Genomic DNA, 9,460 nt, shown 5'->3' with positions numbered 1-9,460 from the left:
AAAAAAACTTGAAAGATAAGTATTGGTAAAGCATCTAGATTAGTGACCAGAATTTATAAAGTAACCCCTTTAAAGAGTAAGATAAGGAAAATCCAATAAAAAATAAAATATATATATTTGAAAAGGAAACCATAAAAGCAGAAACGAATGGATAATAAACAAATTTACAATTTTCAACCTCATTTGTATTAAGGGAAAAATAATTTCGAACCAGAAGGTGTAAATTAAAACTACAACGTGGGAAAATGCGAATGATCATTCAGTGCAGGTGAGTATGAAAATTGGCACTTGGGAAGGCGATTTGGCATTATCAATATCATCAAGGATAGGAATACTTTATAGCCCTGTGACTGCACTGCCAGAAAACTTCTTGCATTGTGTACTCATGTAGATAGGAGCCCAAATGCCTATTGCAGCATTGTTTATGACAGACAAAAATAAAAAATGACTTAAAAATTACCACCAGAGGAAGGATAAATACACTGTGGTTTATGCAATGGAAAGTCTTCCAGATGATAAGATAAATTCTGTGTATCTATAGCAACATGAATTAACTTAGAAATATTAAGTAAACAAGCAAGTTGCTTATAAATACTCACATAGAGTTTATATATAAACTGTATATACAAATGCAATTCATGGGTTTTTTTAAAGATTTATTTATTTATTTGAAAGGCAGAGTAACAGAGAGAGAGAGCGAGCGAGAGAGAGTCTTCCATCTGCTGCTTCACTCCCCAAGTGGCTGGAATGGCCAGAGTTGGGCTGATCCAAAGCCAAGAGCCAGGAGCTTCTTCCGGGTCTCTCACATGGGTGCAGGGGCTCAAGGATTTGGGCCATCTTCTGCTGTTTTCCCAGGTCATAGCAGAGAACTGGATCAGAAGTGAAGTAGCCGGAACGTGAACCGGCTCCCATATGGGATGCTGGCACTGTAGGCGTCGGCTTTACCCACTATGCCACAGCACCAGCCCCAATTTATGTACATTTAATGTACACAAACCAATAGCATATGTTGATTATAGGTACATCAATAAGGAATAATAATATGAAAAACATGCTAATGCTATGCCTTTATTTCCAGAGTAGGGATAGCTGTGCATGATCTGAGGCAAGCAAAATAAGATTGAAGAGGGAGGGGAAGTTTTGGTTACATTATTGTTTGAAATTACCTTGGAAATAAGAGATGTGGAACAAATATGTTAATAATTGATAAATTTTGATGTTTTATATATGAGATTTTTTTATATCACTTTCAGTATTCTTCATTTGTTTAATTTTTTTTCTTAACTTAAAGGAGTAAAATTCTGATCAGAAGAGATCCTTTAAGTATGGATGCTTTGGGTGAGGTTCTGTTTAGAGCTTAAAAAGGTGCTTTATGGTTTTCAGTGAGTTGAGGGTTGCCTTTTTGTCTTAGAACTGGGTGTTAATGATAATGGCTGCTTGTTGCTCCTTTCTGAGTTCCTTAAATCCACCTAGTCCATACCTCATCAACCAAAAGTATGTCATTGTAAAAATTAAATGAAAAATGAGGAACGAAGGAGGGAGGTTGAGAGCAAGGGAAGGAGGTTGAGGTGGGAAGGATCATTATGCTCTTAAAAATGTACATATGAAATATATGAAATGCGTTCCCTTGTTGTAGCTGAAAAATTAAAATCAAAATAAAAAGGCAGTCATGCATTCAAGTCTGTTTGGACGAACCACATGGGCGATCTCACCTGTGTTCTCTGGATAGGTGGTGGACAGAGAGATCTGAATATTCTCGTGTGCTTTACAGAACGTAGGGCAGAATGAATGGCAAGTCCTGCCCCTAGGAAAGGCAGGCTCAGAAAAGAGCCCCTCCTACCCAGTTCTCCTGCCTGTGGAGACAATCGCGTCCTCAGTCTACAAAAAAAAAAAAAAAAAAAAAAAAAAAAAAAAAAAAAAAAAGAGCAGAGCATTAGGACAGTCTGCCTAGCCAGCTTGCAGGGATGGAATCCCAACTCTGCCATTCATTAGCCTCAGTCTACTCACCTAGAAAATGGAGCTGTAACACTTACCTAGCTGGATTGTTGTGAAAATTAGGTGCAGAGTACTCTGAAAATTCACATGTGAGCACTTTAGTACTACAAGGCTGACTTCCAAGCAGTTGCTAACTCCAGAGATGTCCTTTGGCAGGCACCCTTGACTGCTGCTTCTCTCTCTGGGTTACATTGTCTCTGATCAACCCAATTGCATCTCTTGGCTTGAGCTTCCTGGAGGAACCAGCGTTGTAATAATAACAACAAACAAGTCAGGAAGAATTACCCTCCTCCCATCTCTCTTGTAAATGTCGACAGGTTCTATCATTGCATTACAATCCCAATTAAAGGGAAATTCCCCACCAAGCCATAAACCTAAAATGAAAAAAACCCTATAGGGATGAATAAGCCTCTTCCGTGAACAAACCTGCTATTTATCCTTTTTTTTTTTTTTTTTTTTTTTTTTTTTTTTTTTTGTCACTGCTTATGTGCACTCAAATCCCCGCTGAACCAATCCTGCAAGCTGATGAAGAAGTAAAGCCACGGGCATCCATCGTGGATCTGTCAAGATTTTACTTGTAACGAGTCTCCCATGGATTTGATTATTATTGGGTATTAATTATTAATGGCATTTCCTGCAGGAGGCCCATGTGGGCTTCCTTCTCCTCAACCTCTGTTTTGAACTGGAATTAAAAAAGAACCAAAAATCTCCCCCAGGGGAGCAGACAGGAGGCGGAGAGAAGAGAGGAATCAGGGGAATCCCTGGCTGGTCTTCACCACCCACCGGCTGCACTTGGCATTCTGGGGCTGGCCTCTTAATGAGCATGCAGGAGGCAGATCTGCACACCCAGTGTCCTCCAGCTGCAGCCCCTCTCTCCACCCCACAAAGGAGAGACAAAGCGACCTTCCTCTGGCCTCTGCTCCCCTTCTCCCCCCATCCCAAACTAACCTTGTCTTCTTTGGCAATTAATTTCCTCTGATGGTTATGTTAATTTTTATGGCTTCCTAATGATCAGAAATATCTGGTGGATTAACATCATTTAGCATCCCTTTCCCTGGGGGGAGGGGAGACAAAGAGGGGCTAAATGGTGGGAAACAGCTGGACAAGGCAAGAGAGGAAGTTAGAATTCTGTGCCCGGAATGTCGATGGGACAGTGAAAGGTGGACACCGGAGACAGCCTGGATAAATTAAAGTCAAATAAAGAAATAGCAACAAGGCTGAAGGACAGGGCCAGAGCCCCGCCTGCACCCTCCATGGCTTTATCCTTTCTGCACTGTCTACAGTCCATATGTTGCTTCCTAGCGATGCTTTAAAGATGACTACACCTGTCAGGCTGTCTGGGAGGTAAAGACACAGCAGATGTTGAGATTTGTGCCATAAAAGGGAAACAGTCACCTTGTAACGGCCCGCTCTGGAGCCTCCTGAAGGGGTCCCTCCTCCATTGCCTCTCGTCTTTTCTGCAAGGCGGTGGTGCCTGCATGGTGCCACAGATGGAAAGATGGAATTTAATTTTACTGGCGTTCCATCAAAACAGAATAATGTGTTTAATATCCCTGCAGTGTAAGTGAAAGAGAGAGATGCATGAACTCCTAGGAGGCCCCAGATTCCAGGCAAAGCTTTGATATCTCCTTGTAGTGATAAACATAGAAATCACAGGGGAAATGCGGATAAATCCAGGATAAGAGCTCCAGCCCTCCCCCACATTGCAACTTGAAGTTCAAGCCTTCCTGACAAAAGTGTGGCGCTCACCAAGAGAACCAGCGATTGGATACAAAGGTAGCCAGGCTCCCTGTGTTAATCCACGACTTAATCCACTGGGTGATTTGGCCACGTTGTCATGGGAGGAGACGGACCTTTCTGATGGGCAGATGTATTAAGCAGGAAAGAATCTTGCAAAGGAAGTCACTGGAAAGCCCACCTTCATTTAAAATGCAGTAGATGGCAATCACATGGGAATGAGTCTGTTTATAAAAACAGCAACAATGCAGGTACATAAGGGAAGACAAAATCCTGGAAGTAAACATCCCCAAATGCTAAGAGAGGTTGGGTCAGAATAGTAAATAGTGTAATCATTTATAATTATTATTATTATTATTATTTTGACAGGCAGAGCGGATAGTGAGAGAGAGAGACAGAGAGAAAGGTCTTCCTTTGCCGTTGGTTCACCCTCCAATGGCCGCCGCGGCCGGCGCACCGTGCTGATCCGATGGCAGGAGCCAGGAGCCAGGTGCTTTTCCTGGTCTCCCATGGGGTGCAGGGCCCAAGCACTTGGGCCATCCTCCACTGCACTCCCTGGCCACAGCAGAGAGCTGGCCTGGAAGAGGGGCAACTGGGACAGGATCCAGCGCCCTGACCGGGACTAGAACCCGGTGTGCCGGCGCCACTAGGTGGAGGATTAGCCTATTGAGCCGCGGCGCCAGCCTTATAATTATTTCCTAACACAGTGATTTACTTGTGGTAGTGGTAGATGTCTGCATTGTGTGTGGGTGTTTCTGTATGAGATTTCCCAGCTCTCTGCAACAGAATCACCTAAGGAGCTTGTTAGAAGTGTGGATGCTTGGACCCCACATTAGACTTCCGGAAATAACAACCAAATAACAAAATAAAAATGCAGCATTTTCCTGACCTAACCTAGTTCTCCCAGATCTGGTGTGGACCTGTCCATCAAGCTCTCCCATGGGCTGCATTGTGTTCATATTGGTCACCCATAGCTGATTCTGAAAGGGTGCTCTACTTTCTCTATAATTTTCCCAGAAAACACTTGTAGTTAGGAATTTATCTGATTCTTTTGCATAAAAAAAAGTCTTTCATGAAAAAAAAGGTCTTTCAAATCTGTACGTTTCTGTCTTGGACATGACTTTCAATCTCCTAATAACAAACCCCAGCCTGTCTGCCCCAATCCCAATTTCTTCCTCTCCATTCCTCATAGGTACATACACAATTCTACACTCACAACAGCAAGCTTGTATGCACGCACAGTTCCACCCCTGATATGTAAATTCAGTTTATTTAGCAAAAAAAAAAATTACAGTTAATCAAATTTGTGGTTGGTTGAATGACCCATTTGGGAGGATTAAGCAAACCCTCTATTCAGTGTGTATCATTGCAGTCGGGAGAGTTGGATCCATTAATACTGAGGATGCCGGTGTGCAGCTGTGAGGAGGCATCCTTCTGACTAACTCTCTAGTGGTGGAGCACAGTCATATAATACGGTTTTCTCATCCTAATTTCTCTAAGTCCAGTTAATAATGGCAATTGCATCCCATAAAAAAAAGACTGCTTGGTTACAGTGCTACCTTGTGCACAGTTGATGAACACACACACACACACACAGGATGCACATCAATTAAAGCTCTGAGATTGCCATCACATTTGCATAAATATGTGCTTATCCGTGGAGGTGTGCTTTTTGAAGACATTGTCAATGGGATTGAGGGTGCTTACTCCCCCTACCCCAGTTAACTGCACAGTATTGCTAGAAAAATACTGCACTTCGGTTATATTAAAGCAGGAACTATTGATGCAGAAGAACCTGCCATTCTCCCATCTTCTGACTATGCGACTAAATGAGTGATGTTAACTTTGTCAGCTGACTCTTCGCCAAGACTGGCAGCTGTCCACTCTAGACCTGGATTAACTCCCAGAGTGGGGGCACAGGGTTCCACAACTAACCAGGCTTCTTCAAGAAGAGCCTACCTATGTGTTTGTCTCTATGTACAACAAGCTCTTTGAATTTGCATGTTACCCATTTTCCCCAGCCCAAGCCTTTCTGCATAGACAGCATGTAATAACATCTTATGCTGCCTTCCCTAATTCCTTGGCCATTTGCACCATTATCTCATATCATCTATGGTTGTGGACTGCAAAGCACATTAGCCTTCGCACTTCACATGTGGTTCTGTGACATGCTAATGACCTGGCCTTGAGGACTTAGAAATTCTCCTAGACCCCATAGGGTAGGATAAGATTTCCCCCAATCTTCTTAGGGTTCCTGGCTGGGACTGAAAGGAAAGCAGCCAAAGAAAGACTAACAATAGAAGAGCATCATGTTTACTTAATACAAGCTCTGTATGACACAGGAGCCTTCACAAGGACATGAAGACTGGAAGAAGTGGTTGAACTTGTTTATTTGTAGGATTGATTTGAAGAGTTGTTATGGGGCAATATGATTGCACAGAGTATGAGCTGGGGGGTGAATGGAGGAACTTAACAAGAGGCTCAGATTCCTGTCTGTGACTCCTCTTTTTTGGAGACAAAGATGTCTCCTTTTTCCAGGTATAGGGTGGACACTTCTCACCTGAGAATCTTAGAGCCTGCTTCAGGGGAAAAAGGGGGAAACAGGATCTTTCTGTAGTTTTTGCAAATTCCTTCAGCTTAAACTGCTTATTGTGCTACTTTGGGGTAGCATGTGGTAAACCCTGCCAACATCAATTCAATACCCCCAGAGACTGAAAGTGCTCCATTTTATCTATCTCACTACCAGTTGATGTGAGTTTCTGGAAGTATGTCAGTCCATTGTTTCTTCAGTATGTGGTCTAACACCCTGATCCTGTGATTCTCCAGTCTCCACAGAACTGGGTCCACTTAACTCTTATCTGTAGTTTCAGCCTTATAGGAAACTGAGAAAAACTTGCTTCAAGTAACGTTGAATGTAAGTTAATGCATTAATTTATCATTGTGGAGTCCATACAATGTGCTTGGTGCTTAGCTTATAGTATTTCTTAGCATCCTTTGAGTGGTGCACCTGTTTCCCTTGTAGAGCAGTGGGAACTGAAGTTCGAGGCCATGAGATTATAAGCAAAGGACCAGAATTCAAACCTAGTTCCATTAGAGTGGGAAGTAATTGGCCTTTTTCCTTTTCCTGCCAGGAGTTGCCTATGAGGGCAGCATTCCGTACTTCCCTCCTATTGGTGCATGGTAGCCATCTCATACTTCTGCCAGGCCCATAGATCATGGGCTGTTGTGCAAGGTGTGTGTCTCTGCCTCCCATCACACCACACACTCTGTGGAAAACCACTATGCCTTAACATCTTTGTAGTTCCAGCATGTGGCAGGTCCTTGGAGCACAGTAATGACTCAGTAAATGTATATAGAAAAGATGAACAAATGAGTAAATACTCCACCCAAGGCCTGTGAAGAATGAAGTTATAAACCTTTGCCTTGAAACTCGGATGCTCACTCGTTTGGAGCCACCTGGATTTTGTATCTCCTTAGTGTGACACCTCTCTAGTCACTCACGTGGATTTTTGGTGTTCCTGGCCCAGACATCACCTGACCACTCCATGCAGACTCATTACTGGGCAGTTGTGAAAATGATGGGAGGGTTTTCCATATTTTCTCCTCTAAGAATGATTCCCCTGGAAGCACCTTTGTAGCTTCCAGCTACATCCGAGGTCCCGATGTTTCTAAAGGATGTGACAGCTTCTTCTGCTCCACTGAAGCCCAGTCTTGTAATAAATCCTCAATGTGCCTCAAAGTACCTATGGTGAAAAAACACATTTTTTTTCTACCGATTTGTCATAAGCTGATACTTATGGAAAATAAAACATCACACACTTGGCTGTCATGGCAATGTCAAACTGATATAAACATTTCTAGATCTTTCCTCTACGTTGGAAAGCACCGCTTTCCACTACGATGGAGCACCAATGTAGATCATAAAATTCTTATTTTTCTCATTTTTGTAGCAGTGTCCAATAGAAATATAATGCAAGCCTCTCATATAATTTGAAATTTTCTAGTCGTAAAAAGTAACATGTGAGATGAATTTGAATCCTGTATTTCATTCAAGTCAGTATGTTCAAAATATCATCACTTCAATATGAAATCAATATAAAAATAACACATATAGTTGGCATTCTTTTCTTGTATTCAGTCTTTGAAATCTTGTGTGTGCTGCATATTCCCAGCACATCTCCATCTGGACTATTCACACTGTAAGTGTTTGATAGCCACATGTTGCTAGTGACAGTGCAGCTCAAAAGCCCTCCCTCTTCCCACGTTTCCTAGCTCTGAACCTTTTGGAATCTCCCTGTTGCTCTACAGAAAGTCTCTTAGTTATCTCTAAGCTTCGGGATTGTCTCACTTCAACATGACTCCTGCATTCAGCTGCACACGGTCTTCTGGAATTAAACACTGTAGTTCTGGTAAAGAAGGGACAGAAGAGATAAAGGTGACAACCGGCTGGAGGAAAGACACACACACAGCATCTCAGGTATACAATTGAGTGATGATTTTGAACCTCTGTGAGATGGTCGGCCTGGGAGTTGGACAGATAATCAAACAGGATCTACACATTCTTTATTGATTTTGTAAGGTTGGAACCAGCCCATTTTTTAGGTTATTAAGACCTTAGGATCCTTTCTAGGAAAGGGGAAGAAAAGATCTAGGTCTATAGGCTATCTTCTGTCCAGCCCAGGTATTCCCAGGTTTGGATTGACTGGATGCCATCCTCTCTCCCTCACGACACAATCTCTGCCTGGAGAATCGATTGTTGCTCTTAGACCTGTTTTCTTGTGGTACTCCTTCCCAAGCTTTCCAGCTGGTGATCTATTTTCCTCATGAAGCCTCTGTGTTTTACTCTCCTTGTTCCTTAAGAACCACACCAAGTTGAGCTCATTCGTGGGTATGACTGAGGACCATTGCGACCTAGTCATGATCTTAGCTGAAGAGTGGTCTCCAAGTCTCATTCATACTGTTGGGCTTAACTCTCGGTACTCACTATCCATTCAAGCTTCATGTGCCCTGGTAGTGTTTCTTTGCCTGTGCTAAATGTACATAGATTGATCTATCCTTCCATGCTTTGGCCTCCAGTTCCGACAGTTATTATCTCTTAAAGATACTTGGGATCCCACTAAACTGACAGAAGTAGAATGACTTATGTTTTAATGATTGGTATTTAGACTAGAAAACCATGCTATTTTTTTAAAAAAAATCAATTAGATATAAAAAGATCCCTTTGCTCCAAGTTTCTTTCCCATTTGTGGTATGGAAGCAGAAGCTGCTAGCATCTGGGTGTCCTCGAGTCATACTGAGTATTTCATTCATCATACATGACATTTGCATATTGCAAATATCATACGTTATGCACATGCCTTCCAGGCTAGTCTAGAGACTATGATTGCCGCCTAATCCTCACATAAATCAATGCACCAGGGAGTGCCACTTCCAAGCATGGGGAAAATCAGCGAAGGCTCTGCCTTTAGATTCTTTCTAGCATCATCTCATTCTCTTCACATCCCTAGTAGATTCATGCCATCATTTTCTCTTCTTTCTTGTAGCTATTAAAATTCTATTAGCCATTTGTGAATATTATTTTATACCTTCTGCCTTTTCTGTAAGTTGTGATTGTGACAGCTGCCATCATTTGTATTCATTGTCTGTGCAAGATTTTTTTTTGTGAAAGAACAAAATCTTTGCTTTGCGTGACCAAGTATCCAAACAGAAAGATGGATTGTTTGTAAAT

The sequence above is a fragment of the Oryctolagus cuniculus genome, chromosome 13 (genome assembly GCF_964237555.1).
Source record: "Oryctolagus cuniculus chromosome 13, mOryCun1.1, whole genome shotgun sequence".
NCBI lineage: Eukaryota > Metazoa > Chordata > Mammalia > Lagomorpha > Leporidae > Oryctolagus > Oryctolagus cuniculus.
The sequence above is the reverse complement of the archived record's forward strand: the minus strand, read 5'-3'. Positions refer to the sequence as shown.